General features: G+C 41.7%; 1 protein-coding gene and 1 long non-coding RNA gene across 5 annotated transcripts in view; one reads left to right on the top strand and one right to left on the bottom strand.

The window, feature by feature from the left end:
* Positions 1–21,166, top strand: part of Mapk10 (mitogen-activated protein kinase 10) — a 284,681-nt gene that overhangs the window by 173,175 nt on the left and 90,340 nt on the right. The gene's annotated exons all lie outside the window — the stretch shown is intronic.
* On the bottom strand, positions 4,753–7,200 carry LOC115031105. Its single transcript, XR_003836692.1, has 3 exons — positions 7,108–7,200; positions 6,842–6,903; positions 4,753–5,670 (listed from the first exon to the last, which is right to left on the bottom strand). It is a non-coding gene; the product is annotated as an uncharacterized LOC115031105 (long non-coding RNA).

Below are 21,166 nucleotides of genomic sequence, written 5' to 3'. Positions count from 1 at the left end.
GTGCAACAACATTATGAACTAACCAGTACCCTGGAGCTCTTGACTCTAGCTGCATATGTATCAAAAGATGGCCTAGTCGGCCATCACTAGAAAGAGAGGCCCATTGGACATGCAAACTTTATATGCCCCAGTACAGGGGAACGCCAGGGCCAAAAAATTGGAATGGGTGGGTATTGAAGTAGGGGGGAGGGTATGGGGAACTTTTGGGATAGCATTGGAAATGTAATTGAGGAAAATACGTAATAAAAAAATATTAAAAAAAAAAAGATGCAGACACAGTGAGAGGGCTGATTGGCTAATCGTAGTCAGGAAGCAGAGTGTGGACCAGAAGTGGGGCTGGACCACGATACAGACATAGTGACTTACCTGCTTACTGAGGGTCCCATCTGAGGGAGGGTGTCACCTTCTGGAGAACACTAGGGCTCCCGGAGAATGTGCCACCTTCAAACCACAGGAATAGACTAGAAAAACAAGTACTGATACCAGATATTTTTCTGAATCTGGAAGAGATTTGGAGGCAGATATCAAGAATCGGGCTAGAGGTGAGGCATGAACACCTGGAGATAAGTGTCATGAATGTTGTTGGCTGCTAAGTGACTCTCAGTGTTAGCTAGGGTTGAAGCTCCCTGCCTCCTGATTTCCTACCACCTCTATGTTCAAGCATTAGGCATCTCCCTTGATAGTCATTTTCCATTGCCCGTTCAGTGTTACATTTGTAAAACGTTCTTTTTCCTTGGACCTTTCACTTTGGTTTATGCCCGACTTCTCAAATGTTTGTCGTGCTGGCTTTGTTCCTTCTGAGTCCTACACCTGTTTTCGTATGCACTGTGTTTCACTGATATTTCATATATGAATTTATGATCTACTCAAACTTGCCATTCACTGTGAATGTCTTTCTTAGGAATCACTCATAGCTTAGTCACTGCGTTTAGGCTACATCAACTCGTAGGGGTTTGTTGCTGTTGTATGGTGGTGGCTTGTAGTATCCATCCATGAGGAGTACCATCCCCAATAGTTTGGATGGTTGACTGATACCCACCTCTTGCTTCCACACTGCATACAGAGGAAAGTTCCTTGACAGAACAGATTCTAATTCTTTAGAAGGACATACTAACAATTTTTCGAAAATATACTAGCCGTTGAAGTACTTACGGTACTTTTAAAAATGAACACAAATGAGCATCTGTTTCATGGGATTTCATATATCTCCGGGCATGGATACAGCATGCATGAGTTATATCCATCCCTCTGTTGCCCTCCATACACTTCCCAGCCTTATCTTGCAAAGATTTCACTTTCAGGTTAATGTTTGTTTCCATGTATGAGAGAATAGGAAATACTGGTGTTTGTATGTGTTTGTGTGTCTGTGCATGTTTGTGTGTGTGTGTTTCGATTATTTCCCTTAACATACTGTATTTTCTAGAGTCTATTCCACTGCAATCCCTGAGATTTTATTCTTTGCCACTGACTAATACTCCATCTGGTATATATATATATATATATATATATATGATGTTTCCTTTCTCCATGGCTCTCTTGAGGAACACACGGTTTGGTTCCTCAGTTTAGCTACTAAGAAATAACACCCCAGTAAATACATATTTGCAGGTAGCTCTTTGCAATGACCAATTGATCTCCTTCGATACATGTCTAGAACTGGTATGGTCGGATCAGGTATCACTTCTAATTTTGGTTCATTGGTAAAATTCCATGACTTAGCAATTTTGATTCTCACCATTAGGAATGGTTCCCCTTTCCCACATCTTCATGAGCATTGTTTAGTTTTACATTGACTTTATTCACGTGTTATTATTGATTGTTCATGTGTGTGTGTGTGCTCGTGGATCTGTGTGTTTGTGTGTGTGAACTTGTGCATGCATGTATGCTTGTGAGTGTGGAGGCCAGAGGCTAAGCTCAGGTTTTATTCCCCAGGTTTGTTTGGAGTGTGTGTATATGCATTCTTGTATACTAATGCAAGCATGAACATGCCACGGCAGCCCTGTGGAGGTCAGAGGACAACCTTGGGCATCAGTTTTCCCTTTGCATCTTGGTTGAGGCAGTCTCTGTTGGTTTTACACCATGTACACTAGGCTATGTGTCCAAGTAATCTACAGCATCCATAAATTTTGACTTTATTTGCACTCCCTAAGAGCTAATGTTATTAAGTCTTCTCATTTGTTTATTGTCTATCTGCATGTATTTATCAGATGCACCCACTTGGATCTTCTTCATTTTGAAAGTGGGTGGTTTTAAAGTTTCTTTTTGGTTCTTTGTGTGTTCTTGATGCTAACCCTTTGCCCCTTCCTGTGAGTGCTGTTAAATGGACTTCCCAGTCGTAGGCTTTCCTTTGCTGTGTGGATCTTGGTGCTTTGATGTGATTCCCTTTGTCATGTGTTGTCTTTTCTTTGCTTTGGAGATCTGATTCGGAAAACTGTTGCTGTTGTCAGTATGACAATTTCTCCCAGTAATTGCAGTTTTTGGTCTTATATTTAGGCTTTTGATGTCCTTGAGTTTACCATTGCCCAAGATGAGGGCTAAGGACTGAGTGTGAACTCCCCTATTCCATCTATTTGATGTATTTGAGTTTGTTCACCATTGCACAAGAGGAGAGCTGAGGATCGATCGAGTTTGAATCCTCTATTCCATCTGCTGTGAAGACTGTCCCTTCTCCACTCTGTGCTTTTGATGTCCTTGTCAAGAGCGAGTTGCGGTGTGTGTCACCCTTCTTTCCCCCTGGTCTATGAGTCTGTTTTCATGCTGATATCGGACTGTTTCCTTCCTGGGCTAGTTTGACTCTGTTACTGTGGTAAGTCATCGATCAAAAAGAACTTGGGGAGGGAAGGCTTTATTTGGCTTAGAGTTTGTAGTCCAGCATCATGGCCAGTCTAGGCAGGGACTCGAGACAGGAACTTAGAGGCAGGAACCAAAGCAGAGACCATGAAGGGATGCTGCTTACTGGCTTGTTTCCCCTCCCCCCACCCAGCCCCCGCCTTGATAAACTACTTTTCTTAGACCGCCTGACCAGGGATGGCACAGCCAACAGTGGGCTGGGCTCCCATACACCAGTTACAATCAAGAAAATGCCCTGCTGACATGCTCCCAGTCCAATCTGTCGGAGGCAGCTCCTCAACTGAGAGTTTTTCTTCCCTGTCTCAGGGGACAGGCATCCCATTCTGCTTTTTGAGAGTGGTAGCCTCCATTCCTTCCCACTTGACAACACCTGGGTGCAAGAATGCAGAACATTCATATTTGACACTCAGAACCCTACTTGGGTCTCTGAGGAAGATGTGTGCTGGGGTGGAGCAGTGGCTCCCAGGTGGTACAATGCAGGGGTTTCTGACCCATGCAGAAGGCACTCTAATTTAGACAGCAGTTCACTTTTCAAGTTTACTATCCATGTATGCCCTGGGTGTCTTCTGGGATGATGACATGAACTCCAGACTACTGTGAGATTTCAGGTTACTTATATGTAATGGAATATAAGTCAGTGTGGTGTGTGAAACTTCCCAATAGCTAGGCTTTGCAGCATTATTTGCACTGACAGGATTTGGGGGCTGATTTCCACTCTTATACACTGTAGGGGTGACAGACACTGCAGGGGGACTGACTATTGAATACATCCTTGTTCTGAATATTTATCATCTATATATCTGTCATCTATCTATCTATCTATCTATCTATCTATCTATCTATCTATCTATCTATCCATCTATTCATTGTCTACTATCTGTCATCTATCTGCCATCTACTATCTATCAATCTATAATTATTATCTATCATCTATCAATCTATGTATGTATGTATGTATGTATGTATGTATGTATGTATCTATCTATCTATCTATCTATCTATCTATCTATCTATCTATCTATGTATCTGCTATCTATCATCTGTCATATATCAGTCTATCTATCATCCATCTACCTATCTTATTAAGTATCTATCAGATGATAGATACTTACTATCTATCTATTATCTATCTATCTATCATCTATGTATTATTATTATCTATCATCTATCTATCAATCTATTGTCTATCTTTCTATCATCTATCTAACATCTATTATCTATGTATGTATGCATCTATATCTATTATCTATCTATCTATCTATCTATCTATCTATCTATCTATCTATCCATCCATCTATCCAACTTCGTTCAAGGAGGAGCTAAGTGCCTCTGCTCAGCATCCCAGATATCTCCTTCTGAAAGTCATTTTGTGTCTCTACTTGGATGCGCGTGGTGTGCCTCCTATTTCCTGGGGTGAACTTCTGTTCCAGTTTCAGTTGCACAAATCTTTTCAGTTACCCCATTTCACCATGGCTCAGCAAAAGTTACTGCCTTCTCACTTCTTTGCAATATTTATATTTTTATTGTTGTCTAAATGCTTGCTGCTAGAGGGTGATTTTTATCAGAATTAGGATTTGTGTTCAGAGTATGTTTGCAAGATTTTGAAAATGCTTGCTACATAATGGAAACATCTTAAATATTGAATTGTTTCCTATAACATATTTCAGCAATACACACACACACAATGTATATTAAATTAATGACATGACACCCCAATTTCATGGTTATTCAGAGGTATTATGCATTAATTAATAAAACTAACTTAGATTCTCTCATTAGATCTACTAATAGATACTGTTGTATGTAAATATTAGTGTGATAAAACATAATAATTATGTCACTGGACTTTCTAAAGAATGAGCTGGTAAAAACATAATTGATATTTCAAATCATTTATTAAAATGCCATACTAATTTAAACTTGATCTGATGACATTAAATAAGACCTACACACAGCATATTCTAAAGTGTCATTACATGGAAAATGGGAGGATTATGTCAGACAACTCCACACTCAAGGCATCCATGTGGAGAGGGAAATGGTCACCATCACAGGATGGGCACTGTTAGTATCTTAAAGCTGGAGACTCGCACCCGAGTGCCGATTTCATGCTGAAGTGTAACGTCACGAACAGATCTACTAGTGCTTTGTACACAGTGAGCATTTTTGGATTCAGAAAAAAAAATGGCTAGGCTGAATAAATGAACAAAATGCAAACAACGGTAGTTATTCGTTCTCACTGTCAAAGAAATATACTAGACAAAATAGAAATGTGGGATAGGGAGGTGGCTTCCTGGTTAAAGTGCTTGCTGCACATGCACATCAGGACCCGAGTTTGCATCCCCATCCACCCATGAACATCCCCAGCATCCCTGGTGCTTTGCTGGGTGCTAGAGTACCCAGGAGACCCCAGGGTCTTGCTTACCAGCCAGGCTAGATGACATAAGTGCCGCATTCAGTGAGAGATCCAGTCTCAAAAAATAAAGTGGAGAGCCATAGAGGAAGCCTCCTGCTGTCAACCTCTGGCCTCCACATATGCAAAGACTAACAAGTGCATGTGCACACATGTGCATAACATACATACACACACACACACACACACACACACGTAAGATTGTTTCTGTGACATCTCCTTACTGTATTTTCATTAAGTATTTATTGGGTGGCTGAAGGATATTAGAACTGCGACATATCAATAGGACACAGAGTTGGACAGACAGGGTCCACCATCCAGGAAGAGAGGGACACAGACAGCCTTGCACCTCTTGGGCAGTTTCTTCACATCCTTCAATCCTTATTCTTAAATCAGGATCATTCTGGCTGTTGAAACAAATTAAAAAGACTGATAGGAGCTTAAAGGGAAAAGATAAGGAGGGTGGGAGCCAGCATTCTGTTTAGCCCTCTCAGGGACAACACGACAGAAAAGCACTAGAGCCTCCAAATGGCCAGAAGGGAGTAAATCCACAGTGGAACTTTAACGGACAAGGCCCACAGTGATGCTTCTCTTCTGCTCCCTCCTACAGGCTGGAACTCAGTCACACAGCTACAGTCTAACTGTGTGGGAGGCTAGAGTACCCAGGAAAGGGAGAAACGCTAGGACTCTACAGCTTCTGAGCTTTCTAAAGCAGTTAAGCTCTGGCTACATAGAGCTAAATGCAGCATTCTTTCCTGCAGCTTCCAGTCGAGCCTGCATTTTCTCCATGTGGCAGCTTTACGTCATCTTTACACTGCCTTCTCCCCCCTCCCCCCGTGCTCTGCCTCATTTCCCTCTAGACTAGAGCCTCTTTAAGGCACAGGAGTCAAGATTGCTCCAGTTCCGCAATCTAGCACACTGTGTGGTGTGGAGCAGTCACCAGCAGATACTGCTGGTGAGCTCCTGGTTTTCTCTGCTATCTCTTTTGTCCACACCCAGCTTTCTGGGATCCATTTTTTTTCTCTCTGTACCAAAATATGCTGAACTATTCTTGTCGAGTTAGAGTCATGTCAGATGTCCAGTCTGCACATTATTTGATTTGACACTTTTGGACCTAATCACCTGGTTTGGATACCTTTATCTGAGTATGTCATCTTACCTTTCTTATTCTTGGGTGGAATTCTTTGCTGCCAATTTAGCAGTGCAGATTGAGTCCTCACAGATAAAGGAGGCCTACAATGGTTAGTGGCAGGAAAAGCGTACCCATTATGGGAGAAGGAATCCTGGGTGTTAAAAGGCACACGCATGAAGGACAGCAGGCGTCAGGGACAGAATGACACAGAAATAAAGGGAGAGACAGGTGCCAGATTCATAAAGGAGAAGAATGAAAGCCAAGACAAATGAGCGCAGAAAGCAAGCAGAAGGCTCCCAGAGAGAAGCAAAGAGAAGAGGGACTGGGAAGAGAAATGAGGATTGTGACAGAATAGTTTTCCAGGATGGAGGAAGGTACTGATGGGATTAATTTTGAAAGGAAGCAATAACTCTTTGTGAAGCAGTGAATTTGAGTATCTCTCTTACCTTGGCTCTCTTTGGATCATATTTGATAAGCTGTTCAAAACGTCTTCGATATTGTCACTGTGCTGTGAAATAGAGATAGAACCTTGATTGGACTGTGAAGTCTCAGCCACAAAGACAAAAAGGGTTTGTTTGGCTAGCGGTTCAGTTGCTCCAAGCCTCTGGCTGCGGATCACAGCAGCGGCTGATGGGAGCAAGCTTTTCACCCCAGGGCCAGCTAAGAAAGGAAAGTGGGAAGGGAAAGGGAAATTAGAGAAAATGTCAAAGACCATTAATCGCAGAGTGGTTCTTGTGCCAGTGACACTCCCACATCTTTGAGCTTGGAGCGAGATGGATCTCCTTGGCAGAAAAACTAGGGCTGGCTCAGCAGTGTCTGCACTGTGCCAGCGTAACCCGGAAGTGTCCGTGAATCAGCTCCGGTTTTTACACCACAGTGTATGTTTTCAATGCTGTATTACTTGACTTTCATTCTGACGTGTCTGCCTCAGAGGTGAACGATTAATAAAAGCCACACTTGGATCATTTGTCCCTGATTCCTTCTCCATTTTTAGGGAAATACCATACCATGTTTTCTTGCACAGGGAAAGGATTGTTTTTGAACTACCAAAAATAAATTATGAACCTCAGTGTTTATATACGAATTTCTAGACAGTTGTCAGGTTTGGAAACGTGTGTGTGTGTGTGTGTGTGTGTGTGTGTGTGTGTGTGTGTGTGTGTGTGTGATTTATATGCACATACCCTTACACAACGAGGAAAGCTTATCTTTGATCTTGATGCTATATGCAGATTAGAGATCTAGGCAGCACTCTTCTCTCCCAGAGCTGAGCAGGGACCCTGAGCCACAGCTGCTTCACTGCTCTGTGCTGCTAAGCAACAATGCGTGGTTGATTAGATGCAGTAAATGCATCTTTGGCTTAGGATATTTTCAACTTGTGATAGTTTTATTGAAATCCAACCCCACTCTGAATTGCTAAGCATCTGTTTCCTAAGAGGACAAAGGGAACATTTCTGTACTACAGTCCATGAGGATGGAAAGGGATTGGCTTTGGACGTCATTGACTTTGAAATGTAAATTTTTTTCTTGTTGGAAGTATTTCTATTTATTTCTTAATTTCTAAGACTTGTTCTCCAACTACTGTGCCAGTTTCCAGCAAAGCAACAATGGAGATAATACACTAGTTTATTTTGGTTCATAGTATTTTTAAAAATACTTGTGCATATATGCATGTGTGTGTGCATGCATATATGCCCGTGTATTTGTGTCTGTGTGGTATATGTGTTTATGTGTATGCAAGTATATGTATGTGTATGTGTATGTGTATGTGTATGTGTATGTGTATGTGTATGTGTATGTGTATGTGTATATGTATATGTATGTCTGGGGTGGATGTTAAATGTATTCTCAATTGCTCTTCATCTTATTTTTTGAGACACAGTCTCCCACTGAAAAGATAATTCACCAATTTGCTTGGCCACTAATCTCCATGGACTGCCAGTTTCTCGGTGCATACCCATTCCAGTGCCCGTGTTATAGGAGCAGTTCCACAACTGCTCTTCTACCTGGATGCTGGGGATCTGAATTCACCTCTCTGCTGGCTGAGCCTCCCTGTCAGTCTTCTGCTCCAGTTTGAGGTGTTGCTGCCCACGATGAGTTGGCTGCGTTGCTTTGTAGCTTCGGTGGCTTACCATGATAGGGAGATACAGGAGCATGTGAGCATGTTTTCCCATCTTCATTGAAGATGCACATGCAGTTATCTAAAGCTTCCTGCTAGGCCAGCAGTGCCACAGGCTGATACTGTGCCTTTACTGCATAAGCAGTAGAGAGATGCTACCCATATTTTAACTACTAGGATCCGGATCCCTTTACTCAGAGAGCACTTAACATAACAGAGACATTATAATGCCCATCTTTTTATATATCATAATCATATGTATTTACATTAGCATTGTAACATCCCAGCCTTATTGAATAGTAATAATCTCTCTATATTTCAACAATCTCGTGAAATTGCTATTCAGAAACACTTTAAAATAACCATTGTGATATAAGACATTCTTGGTTTTAAGAGTCCTCTAACTGGATCTGAGATCTTTTAACATTTAATGAAATCTATACAAATGTTCACGCGCTGCAGCTCTATAGATGATGTGTGCTCTGTGAACGTAAACTAAAACTATCACTTGAATCACACCAGAAAAGAAGTAGGTAATTTGATGTCTCTTTGACGAAATATTGATAACCCCTATTGTATTTACTCACAATATCTATTAATAATGTCGTTTGGCATGATAATGCAATATAGTTAACGTTTCCTCATAGTTTCACTAACAGTCTTACCATTTACTATCTCCTTTTGCTTATTTTACCTGGTTAACCAAAAAGCACACTAGGGAGAAGAACTCTTAGGTTTGTAAACATTTTTGTTTGTTTGTTTGTTGTTTGCACATGTGACGTAATCCACTGCTGAAGAGCTAGAAGAATGTGCATGAATTAGACACAGATAGGAAGCCATTCTTTACTTTTTGTCTTGTGTGTATTTCCTTTTCTGTCTCGAGTTCTTCCTTGAAGTCAGTCAGGCTCCTCTTCACTGCCATTCTATACACTTTAGCAAGCATTTATTTCACATTTCACACCTACTGTGTGTTCCAGGTGCCAGGCTGGGTGCTGGAGCTATAGTAATAAGCCAGAATTCTCACTCCATGCATAGCTTTCTCCTAGAGATAGGGTCTGCTTCTGGATACCTAGGAGATAGGACCCGGCTTGCGATGTTGGATGCAAAGAGCATGTCTGAACTCTCTACCTTCCCTTTGAGTCAGAGTTGCTGTGTTGTTCTGGGAAACAGGCGACCATTTCACAGAGATCTGGGGATCTTTATAGCGATATCTTTCCTCACTTGCCCAAAGCCGTGGCTTTTCCATCTCCTTTCATAACAAGAAGAAACATTGTGTAGAGAGCAATGGGCAAGCTCTCCTACACACTCCTATTTCATTTTGCTTTCGTTCATTGTCCTGACTCAGGTCTGGCTCCAGGGAGACCTGGGAAAGTTCAGTCTACTGAATCTTAAGAGCCTCTAAAGCTCAGTTTCCAGGAACTGCCAGCAGGGACGAGATGGATCTTGGTTCATCAGCCCCCGACATAGTCTTGAGTTTCTGAATCTGATGTCCGATCTTTGTTCTCAATGATCTGACATTGACTTTGGGGCCTTATTTTCCATCAATGGGGATTTCATTTCTTGATACTGGTACACCGAGCTCCCGGCAGCTGCACTATGTGGATTACGGACAATGAATTCTCAACAATGGCACAACGAAACATCAGGCCTGTGACGAATGAATGGGCTAACTTTCTAGACTAAAGCTGTCTCCTCACATGTCTCTTCCCTCTGCTTCCTCAAGACGGATGGCAGTGAATGGGACCCTGACAAAGCCTTCATCAGATGAATGAATGGCAAATGAATCCTCGAGCAGGTTAATGGATGGCTCTGGGGGCCTCTTCTGATTTGAAACACACTCATTTCTTTCTGAATGTGCCTTCTTCACTCTTTGACTTCCAAAGCTTGTCTTTTAATAAGGTTCTACTTTCATTGCTGAGGGAAACTCAAAAACACAGAGATTAAAATCATATTTATGAAATAGGTACTAACATTTACACAAAATTGCTCAGTCCCAGCCATATAGAATGAAATCTTTTTGTTTGTTTGTTTTATCCCATGCATGGAATAGATATTACTGCTGATTTCAAGTCTTGATTATTTTAAATTTTTTGACTCCATGAATTATTGTGAGACAAGAGGACCAAGGAGAGCCCTTCTGACCTGACTCTTAATGACTTTAGGGCACTCATTGCTCTTTGCTTTGTTCCATCTTAAAACAATTTGCTAATGTGACTAAGTTAGCAGGACTCTGGGTCTCCTGTTAGTAGATCTTCAGATTTTTCTAGAGGAATAGTTCAAAACCTTTAATCTTTGTTCATGTCAGAAACCATAATCGATTTAGAATCATGGAAAGAAGTATTGATGATGGAGCAGAGCTGGGTGAATACATTCACTGCGAGGACTTCCTGTCCTAAGGCACAATTTACAGTGATATCAATGAGTTCAGCATTTGTTAAGCATCCCCCACCCCAACAGATGGAGACTGACTCCTTTCTAGTCTGCCACTGTGACCGAGGTAATGTGATAGTTAGTTCCCAGATTGAGTGTAGGCTCCATCTTATCACACTAAGACATCCGCATGTCGTCTTTGAAGAACTGAGCCCCAATCTCATCTGAGGGTCACAAACTGGGGTGGCTGCTGATAACAGTCCTGGTTGTCAGCCAGCAAGGAAATTCAGATCTTCATCTTAGAACCACAGGAAATGGAAATCTGCTGCCTATATGAACTTAAGCTGTACAACATCCCTTCAGCCTGTGAACACCCTGATCCAGCTAGTGGTGCATAGATTGTTGACCCATGAAAAGCCGTGGTATGCTGGATACTTTTATGTCAACTTCACATGAGCCAAAGTCATCTGAGGGGAGGGAACCTCAATTAAGAAAATGCCTCTGTAAGATTGGGCTGCATGCAAGCCTGTAGGTCATTTTCTTAATTATTGGTTGATGGAAGAAGGCCTAGCTCGTTGTGAGTGGCTCCATCCTTGGGCTGGTGGTCTGGTTTCTGTAAGAAAGCAGGCTGAACAAGCCATGGGAAGCAAGTCAGTAAGGCACCACTGCATGGGCCCTGTATCAGCTCCTGCCTCCAGCTTCCTGCCCTGCTTGAGACCCTGCCTTCACTGCTTTTGATGATGGACTCTTCCCAAGTTGTACTTGCTCATGATGTTCATCACAGCCATAGAACTCCTACCTGTGGTAAATGACATCTATTACTTAAATCACTGTTTGTGACTCTTGGTTCCCAGCATGAACAATGGAGTCCAGCCTTCTCTTTTATCTGCCTCAGACTTTGGTTTCCTCTTTCAGTATGTGAGAATCTGGGAAGGATGATGTCTAGGAAACATGTCAGAGAGCGGTATTTCAGTGACTCGGGAGCTTAAACAGATTTATGTCTGATAGACACTGTGCCATTGATTTGTTAGTAGAATTATGTTTTGCAATGTTAATCTTTGCTGCAAGTGAGAAGTATAATACTTACTGTGATGGTTTGTATGTGCTCTGCCCAAGGAGTGGCACTATTAGAAGGTGTGGTCCTGTTGGAGTAGGTATGGCCTTGTTGAAGTAGTTGTGTCATTGTAGGCATTGGCTTTCAGACCCTCCTCCTAGCTGCCTGGAAGTCAGTATTCTGCTAGCAGCCTTCAGATGAAGATGTAGAACTCTCAGCTCCTCCTGCACCATGCCTGCCTGAATGCTGTCATGCTTCCATGATGATAATGGACTGGACCTCTGAACCTGAACCTGGACCTCTGAAGCCAGCCCCAATTAAATGTTGTCCTTATAAGAGTTGCCTTGGTCATGGTGTCTGTTCATAGCACTAAAACCCTATGATACTTAAACCTTCCTTAAATGCATACCATATTATCTGCCATCCTTAAATATATATCATATTATTTGCCATATAAACTGGGGAGTCCACGTTTTAACATTGATCACTGAGATAAAAGTAAGCCTTTTACCAACAGAATTTTCCAGAAAGGATTCCACATCTTGTTTTATACCTCTCCCAACAATTAAGGTGCCTTTCCTCAGAGTGGAATAGTATTCTAATGAAATATTATTACTTTTATTATTACAATTATACATCGGAGTCTATCTCTCTGTTGGTTATAAATACTTAGATGAGAATGATAGAATGCACAGGGTGAAAAGCAGACTATTTAGTGGATAACGTAGGTAACAACTCACAGCATCCTCAGCAGTTTCTAATGAAAACACGGTATCTTCGCATCATGGGAGTATAGGACTATGGAATCTGACATTCAGCATGTGGAGATTTCAGCTTAGCCTCTGCAGTTCATTAGAAATGGGGCCTGAAATCCCCTGAGCTTCACAGCTCTTCTTTGTAAAGTGAGACTAATCATGTCAACACTACTGGGCAAGCAAGATTGTGTGCAGATTAAACTTTATAATGTAATCAAACTATGATGTGTGGCATACTTGATACTCATTAAAAAGTGACTATTCCTTTTTAAGCCATAGCAACACAAGGACAGACAGACAGACAGACACACACACACACACACACACACACACACGCACTCACACATGGAGACAATAAGGAACTAGTGTTACCACTCTGATTTAGAGAGAAGGTTGGTCTCTGATCTAATCATGACATTTCTTTCATCTTTCTAAATACAAATAGTGCTCATTCATTTTTCATAATATCACTTTTATATCATGATATTTTCATCCACCTTGAGCTTATAAGGTTGTTCAACATGCAATTTAGAAACGTGTGGTCTCTATCAGTAAATGCTATACAGCTTAGTTTGCACTTACTGTGAACTATTTAGGTCTACTCCCTGGCTGTCCAAGAGTGGCTTCTTTTCCTGATTGGGAGCTGTTAGCTTAAAGCAAATTATGACTAGTATTCTCTGCTATAACAAGAGAAAATACCATTTTTTAAACTTATTTTTTAAGATTTATTGTTAATTTGAAATGTGTGCTTGTGTGTGTGTGTGTGTGTGTGTGTGTGTGTATGTGTGTGTGTGTGTGTGTGTACATGTGATTGCTGTTGCCCTCAGACCAGAAGATGGAGTGGATGCCCTGGAGTTAGAGCTATGGGTGGTTGTGAGCCACCTAATGTGTATTGTTAAGAACCAAACTCAATCCTTTGTCGGGGGCTTTATGCACTTAATTGTAGCCATTTCTTCAGCCCCTTAAATGTCTTTTGATAAGACAGGGCAGCTATGAAGGATATTGACACTGTAAACAGAATCTGCCTACCTTGGGCAGGTGTAGTATTTTTCTCAGTCAGCAAGTAACTGGATCCCTATGCCTGAGGTGTTGCTGTATTCTTAGAGCCTTGCATTCACCATGAGATTATCATCTGATAATATTTGCAAGACACCAGGGTCATCTTTTGGGAAATGGCATCCTTTCGGGATGATTTCACAATGGATTAACCATGTGCAGAGTGGCTTGGCTGTAGCAAGAGTTGTGGAACAAAGCCTGAACCTGACACACAGAAGCTGTGTGAATTTGGACAAGTTAATTTCCTCACGGCTCAGTTTCCACAGGTGTATGTGAGGGTCTGGATAAATTAGCAAAGGCCTTAGCTAAAAGCTTAGTCTTGATTTTCAGACAGTTTTCTATTTACAAAAAATCTGCAGCCTGCTTATTTTTTTTTCCATTTTTGAAAATTGCTGCTGACACACACAGTGCTCTCAGCATTCTGCAGCGATTAGAATGCAGCTGGCAGGATGCGGAGCTTGGAGCTCGGAAAGTAATTACCAAGACTCCAGCAGCCAGTGGGCATGCGTGTATGTGCATGTATGTGTGTGTAGTGTGTATGTGTGTGTGTGTATAGTGTGTATGTGTATGTGCCTGTGTGTGAGTAGTGTGTATTGTGTGTGCATGTGTGTGTGAACTGTGTATGTGTGTGTGTGCACGTGTGTGTAGTGTGTATGTGTGTGTGCATTTGCATGCATGTATGTGCCTGTGTGTGTAGTATGTATGTGTGTGTGCATGTGTGTGTGCATGTGTGTGTGCATGTGTGTGTAGTGTATATGTGTGTGTGCATTTGCATGCATGTATGTGCCTGTGTGTGTAGTATGTATGTGTGTGTGCATGTGTGTGTAGTGTGTATGTGTGTGTGCATTTGCATGCATGTATGTGCCTGTGTGTATAGTATGTATGTGTGTGTGTGTAGTGTGTATAGTGTGTATGTATGTGTGTGTGCATTTGCATGCATGTATGTGCCTGTACATGTATGTGTGTAGTGTGTATGTGTGTGTGTGCATGTGTGTAGTGTGTATGTGTGTATAGTATGTATCTGTGTGTGCATTTGCATGCATGTATGTGCCTGTATATGTATGTGTATAGTGTGTATGTGTGTGTGTGCATGTGTGTAGTGTGTATGTGTGTATAGTATGTATCTGTATGTGCATTTGCATGGATGCATGTGCGTGTGTGTAGTGTGTGTAAGTGTGTATGTGTGCATGCTCTTTTATTGTGTAGGTGTGTATGTGCAAAGTGCCAACCACATGAATCAGAATGTGCACATCACTTTAATTTCATTTGAATCATGAGAAAAATATAGAATTATTGCCAGCAAAGCAACAGTTTTCCATCACCTGACTTTCATTTCTTTGGAAAATCTGAGACACTTACATACTATCAGCAGCTTGCATACCAAAGAGAAGTAGAGACGGGAAATTTGTGTATGTTTGTGGTGAAGTGGCGTTTGCAAGGTGATGGAGGGAGGCATGGGACGTTTAGAGCAGTTACACAAGATTTGGTGGTTAATTGACATTAACCAAGGTTTGAATTAGAAATTTTACACATAAATCTCAAAATGGATGTGATAGAGCACTTTTCCTCCGGGACTTGACGCTTGCTCCTGACTGGTCAGATGTGTCAGCTACAAACACATACCCAGAAGAACATGTTTTCCTTTCTCTTGAAAACATGCCAAGGAGAGGATGCTGCTGGGAACAGATGCAGAGACGGTCAGTTTAGAGAGAGGCTACCTCACCAGGGAGACGGGAGACACTGTCAAATATTTGAAGTCACAAGTGTCAATAGGTGAGCGAACTGAGGCTGTACAGAATAGCCTCGGGATTAGCAGCAGAGGAGAGAGTTCATCACTTAGAACTGCATCCGTGGCTGCCTTCCTATGAGTCAGACTGGCCTGGGTGAATGTTTCGGAGGTTATTGGGTTTTTCCTGGAATGTCTTCATTGGGTAGTTTCTTAAAATTTTAAGTTTTCATCTAACTCTGTGATTCTGTGGACTTTTGCTTGTTAGACTAGTGAGCAGTACTTTCCATCCGAGGAGTTGCCGGAGGGTGTGTGACTGAGTGTTGTATGGAGCTGTGGAGGGGGACATCATTCAACTTAGTGCCACACTGCGAACAGTGACTGGGCTGGGCTAGAGCCTGGGTAGGTCATCAGGATCAACACCAACGTGTGACAGCAGGGACTCGGCTGGCTCCCTCCACACATGGAATGCCTACAAAGAGAGTTCCTTACCTTTTAGATTCTCCTCTGAGCACCAGTCAGATCATATATATATATATATATATATATATATATATATATATATATATATATATATTTGGCTATAAGTCATAGACTGCAAATGGCTTTAGCTATGGGTACATAAAAATAGTGTCACAGGTGGGAGATTTTATATTTTATTTCAATAGGAAATTTTATATTTTAATGGAATTATAAACTTATAAAAGTTTTAGAGACTCCTCTTTAAAGACAAATAAGAAAACCCCCTAAAATTTAATTGTGGTTGATCAAAACTTTTGTTATTTATAGTTTAGAAAACAACTTTCACTTCTGAGGTTGTTACATATTATATACATACACATGCACATATACATATAAATGCACATACAAACACACATGCACATGTCCATGCAAATACATATGCACATGCATGAACATGCTCACACACACATATAAAACAATTCAAGAAAGCCTTTTTTGAAGACATTAGAATTAGATTTTGTTGAGGTTTGGTCTTGTGCTTGTATTATAATGCTATATACTGGCCCCCAAGTCCTGGTTGCCCGCAGGGACTAGAGAATCTGCATGTATACAAGGGATACTATGTAGCTTTGCTCCACCAAGTTATCCCTGATTAGTGAATGAAGATACCGACAGCCAATAGCTGGACAGAGGACAGATAGGAAGGGTTTTGGTTCTTGGACTTGGTCTGAAGAGTGTGTGTGTGTGTGTGTGTGAGAGAGAGAGAGAGAGAGAGACAGAGACAGAGACAGAGACAGAGACAGAGACAGAGAGACAGACAGACAGACAGACAGAGAGACAGAGACAGAGAGAGGGAGAGAGAGACAGAGAGAGACAGAGGGAGAGACAGAAACAGACAGAGAGAAGAAACAGCATGGGGTAGGTGAATTTTGGAAACATGGCCATGAGGACTGGCCAATTGCAGTTAAGAGCAGCCCAGATATAACATAACAAATTATAATTTGAGGTTATTGATGGGGAAGTAGATTCTAATAGTTTAGAGGGTAGATATCTGCCTAGTTCTAGTGTTGATTATGACTTATTATGAATATAAGAGTTTTGTGTCTTTTGTCTGGGAACTGAATGATAAAAGATAAGGTAGAACCCCCCGACTGAGATTAGATAATCAATGTAAGATTTCAGGATGCTATTCTATTCACTTGAGTCTATTTGATGATCCCATGCAGAGCTCATACATCTCAGTGAATTTCACTGACTGATTTACTCATATGACACCTTCGTTGCTAGGGCAGCATTTGTCTTCCAAGTGCAGGCAGAGTAGGAATCAGCTAAATTTGGGATTAAATTCCAGGTTAATGTTTATTGAGTTCATTCATTGGTGGTTTCTGATCTAATGCATAAGATGCCTTGTATCATGATTGCTTGTTTCCCAAGTTGGTATTTTGAAGCCCCAGCTTCATAATTTAAATGTGGTACTTGAATAGTGCCTGTCAGCATTCATGGAAAATGCTTTTTGCCTTGTCTCATAAATAACAACTTCAAGATATTTAGTGTCAGATAGAACACTCTCCACCATTAACATTCCGCGTTACTCACTGACCTATAAACAAGATTCATGTAGGAATTGTTGACTAATTGCATCTTTGGCACCACAGTCTGCCAGTAATTTGATCATAAACTCATGGGACCTTTTTCTCCTACCTTGAAACTTCAATAAAACTGTATGTTGTGATAGAAACAGAGAGAAAATTATAGTTCTTATTTGGAAAGATACAGTGGTTAGTCCAGCTGCCGAGATAAATCCCTACTAAGCAGGCTTTCCCTGACTAGGCTTTGGACAGCCGACGAACTGTTTGATGGGGCAGTTCGGGTCCTATTAAATCCCCAAATTCAATCTCACCTACAGTGATCTTTCCTCATGTCGCCTCTTGTTGTCTACCCTTCTCTGTGATTCTTTCCGTATGCCCGTGAGCTAGATAATAAAACAAAAGCAAGCAAAATACCCATAAGGTCTTATGTATGGACGTCTGTTATTTAAAAAAATGAAGTTCATTTATCTCAGTTCCTTTACATTTTTGTTCCTATGAGCGATGCACTCTGTGGGAGGTGATGCCTCATGTTCACGGTCCTGTGACCTCACAACCATCTACTGTATACAATCTACTATGGTTTCTTTTTGTTTTCTTGGAAAAAAATCACATTATGATCTTCCATGTCTAGACTTCCATTGTCATTTTGTCTTTCTTCCCAGCAAAACTCAAATGCTGGTAAAACCCATTTCCTCATGTGAGGCACAATGGTGCCACTCCAGTGTCCCCAGCCACCTGGGAAGTCCAGGCAGGAGGTCACAAGTTAGAGTCAGCCTGGGCAAGCAAATCTCTTTGGATGGTAAATCCACTGGGATGGCTGAAGGAGGCTGGAGAGAGAGTTCATGGTCACTAATAGCACAGCACCAACCGGAGAGCATACCAACCAGAGAGCGCAGTAGTGCCACTGCTCCAGAGCTCTGCTCCTTTTACATTTCTGAGCATCCTATGGTGACAGCTTCATTCCTTCACATCTCCACTCAAAAGTATCAACACTCGTTCTCCATGCCATCTCACTCTGATTTTTATTTCACCATAAAAATAAAAGCTACAACGAAGGAATGGCCACAGAACTCTCCACAGATATATCTCCCGGGTGCTGCCACTGACACCTTTCAATCTCCTTTTCTGCTGGTGTGGTACCGTGCATTTCCCACGTATGCAGCCATGGACTTGTAGCTCTGCCCACTTCAGCATGCACCACAAGTAGATTTCTCTAGTAATCATAATATCCCTTTAGCATCCTCCATACTTTCTTAAAACTAGTATTTTTCTCCCATCTTTTATCCCATCGAATAACTTCAATGTAGGTTTTTGTAAAGAAGATTTTATTTATTTTAATGTATTGTGTATAAATATATATTTAATATATGTAGTAATATAAATATGACAAGTACACTGTAGCTTTCTTCAGACACACCGGAACGGGGCATCAAATCCTATTACAGATGGTTGTGAGCCATCATGTGGTTGCTAGGAAATGAACTCAGGACCTCTGGAAGAGCAGTCACTGCTCTTAACCACTGAGCCATCTCTCCAGCCCCAATGTAGGTTTTATTTATCTATCGTGCATTCCTCAAAATGATACAGTTTTGTGAACACAAAATTAGCTTGTAGTTTTGTATTTAGTGGGCTGTCCTGGTGGGAGCATGGAAGAGAGTGCTGAGGGCAATTTGAACTCTGGGACCCCAGAAGGGAAGTGTATTAGTGAGTATCGACTCTGTAGTGCGGTCACTAGGAGTCACTCTTATGAAGATCTATAATGCAAAGAAGCAAGCTGCACAAAGCTTTGCTTTTCAAATCCCAACACATTGATTGGTTACTAAGTTTCCTGAAGGCAGTGCCCACATTCATTTTGGTCAAGGCCATAAGATAATGCTTGGAATATAGTTGGCACTAAATAAATGTTTAGCACGTAGACTAGTGGCTGAAATACAGAAGGTAAATCTCAAGAAGAAGGGAAGAAGGAGTGATGGAGCTGAGTGCAGTGTGCAAGGAGATAACCCGTTTAAAGAAAGCTTGATTTTAAATGGGATAAAGGGGGTGGTGACCTCGGGGCAAGAGCCCACCCAGGGAAGCTTCTAAGTAGCCATTTCATGAAGCTAGCAAGGTGAAACCTGGGTTGCCATGGGAACACAAAGATGTTAGAGATGCCAGAGTCATGGGATCCCTGCCAAGAGATGTGGAACCAGTCCAAGAGAAGTGTGTTACAGTCAACACAGCTGAAAGGAATGGGAGATCTGAAGAGCGCTTTAATATCAGACATGGAGATAGAGCTTGTAGTTTGCCCTGCTGGTTTTCAGACGTGCTTCCTCCCTATAGTCCCTTTCCTCTGCTTTAGAATGGTAATGTGTATTTTGTGCCATTATATGTTGGAAGTCTGTGGTCTGCTCTTGGATCGGATTGGTGGATTGGGGTTAAAGATCGCCATGAATCTTAGAAGAAACCTTGAACCTTTAAACAACGTTGATAGACCATGGGGAACTTTCAAAGTTGGACTGAATGCATTTTTACGCTATGATGTGGCTACAGGTCTATGGGGACCAGGGAATAGAATGTGATGGTTTGGATAAGAATGGTGCCCACTGGCTCAGTGACAAAGACAAGGCATATTCATAGAGTTCTGAGAACTAGGAATGGACTCTCCTTTACTTCTGGGAATATTTCAACCTTCAGTCTACTCAGTTAACATTTATAATTTTTTAGTGCCCAGTATATTCCAGACATCATCTTACGGCCTTAATGTAAAACAGAGCAACAGGATGTGTCTGTTGCCCTAACAGGATGTGATAATAAAGCAATGTACTGGGACTTGAAAAACTAAGCAGATTTCATCCTTCTGACACCCTCCTGGGGTGCATTTTCTTCGTTATGTGTGCTGTGTTACTCAGGACACTTCCCTTACAGGTGCCTTGAAGAGAACACGTGGGGCTTTCAGTTTCAGAGTAACTGGGTGGGCCTAGTTACTTAGTTACTTAGATCAACCAAGACCAAGTGTTTGTTCAATGCTCAGCTAAAGACAGAACGTCCATCTCATCTTCCTCCCCCAAGGCTCAGCAAAAGGGTGCTGACAGAATGTAAGAGCCTGAGATTTAAACGCCTCAGGGTGAAAGAGCATCTTCTGGACACAACAGGACGATCATACTCATGCATCCTCAGCCGCTGGGTTTGCTGGCACAAGATCTGCAACAAGGTTATCCTTGTCACCATTCCAGCATGGACCAGGCAGGGGTTCCTGACCTCCTACACACACTAGCAGAGGAGTTATTGACACTGGATGGAGGTAGAGCCAGTTTTAAGGATGTGGCCCCTGGTGGGTCAGCTGCTCCAACTGTGTATGGGCAGCAAATCTTGGACTTGATGGGTTATTTAAAAATTAATAATTAAAAGGAGGACATGAAGTTGGGTGGAGTGTAGGAAGATGGATCTGGCAAAAGTTAGGAAGAAGAGTAGGGGGGGAATGTGGCCTATCTGCACTCTCAAAGGATGATAGTCTCAGAGAATTAATAAGAAGTATATTTTCGACTCCTCCACTGCTGGTGGAATTGCAAGGTGGTACGACCACTCTGGAAGTCAGTCTGGAGGTTCCTCAGAAAATTGGACACAATACTACTGGAAGATCCAGCAATACCACTCCTGGGCATAT

The sequence above is a fragment of the Mus caroli genome, chromosome 5 (genome assembly GCF_900094665.2).
Source record: "Mus caroli chromosome 5, CAROLI_EIJ_v1.1, whole genome shotgun sequence".
In the NCBI taxonomy this organism is placed as follows: Eukaryota; Metazoa; Chordata; class Mammalia; order Rodentia; family Muridae; genus Mus; species Mus caroli.
This window is presented reverse-complemented; position numbering and strand designations above follow the sequence as displayed.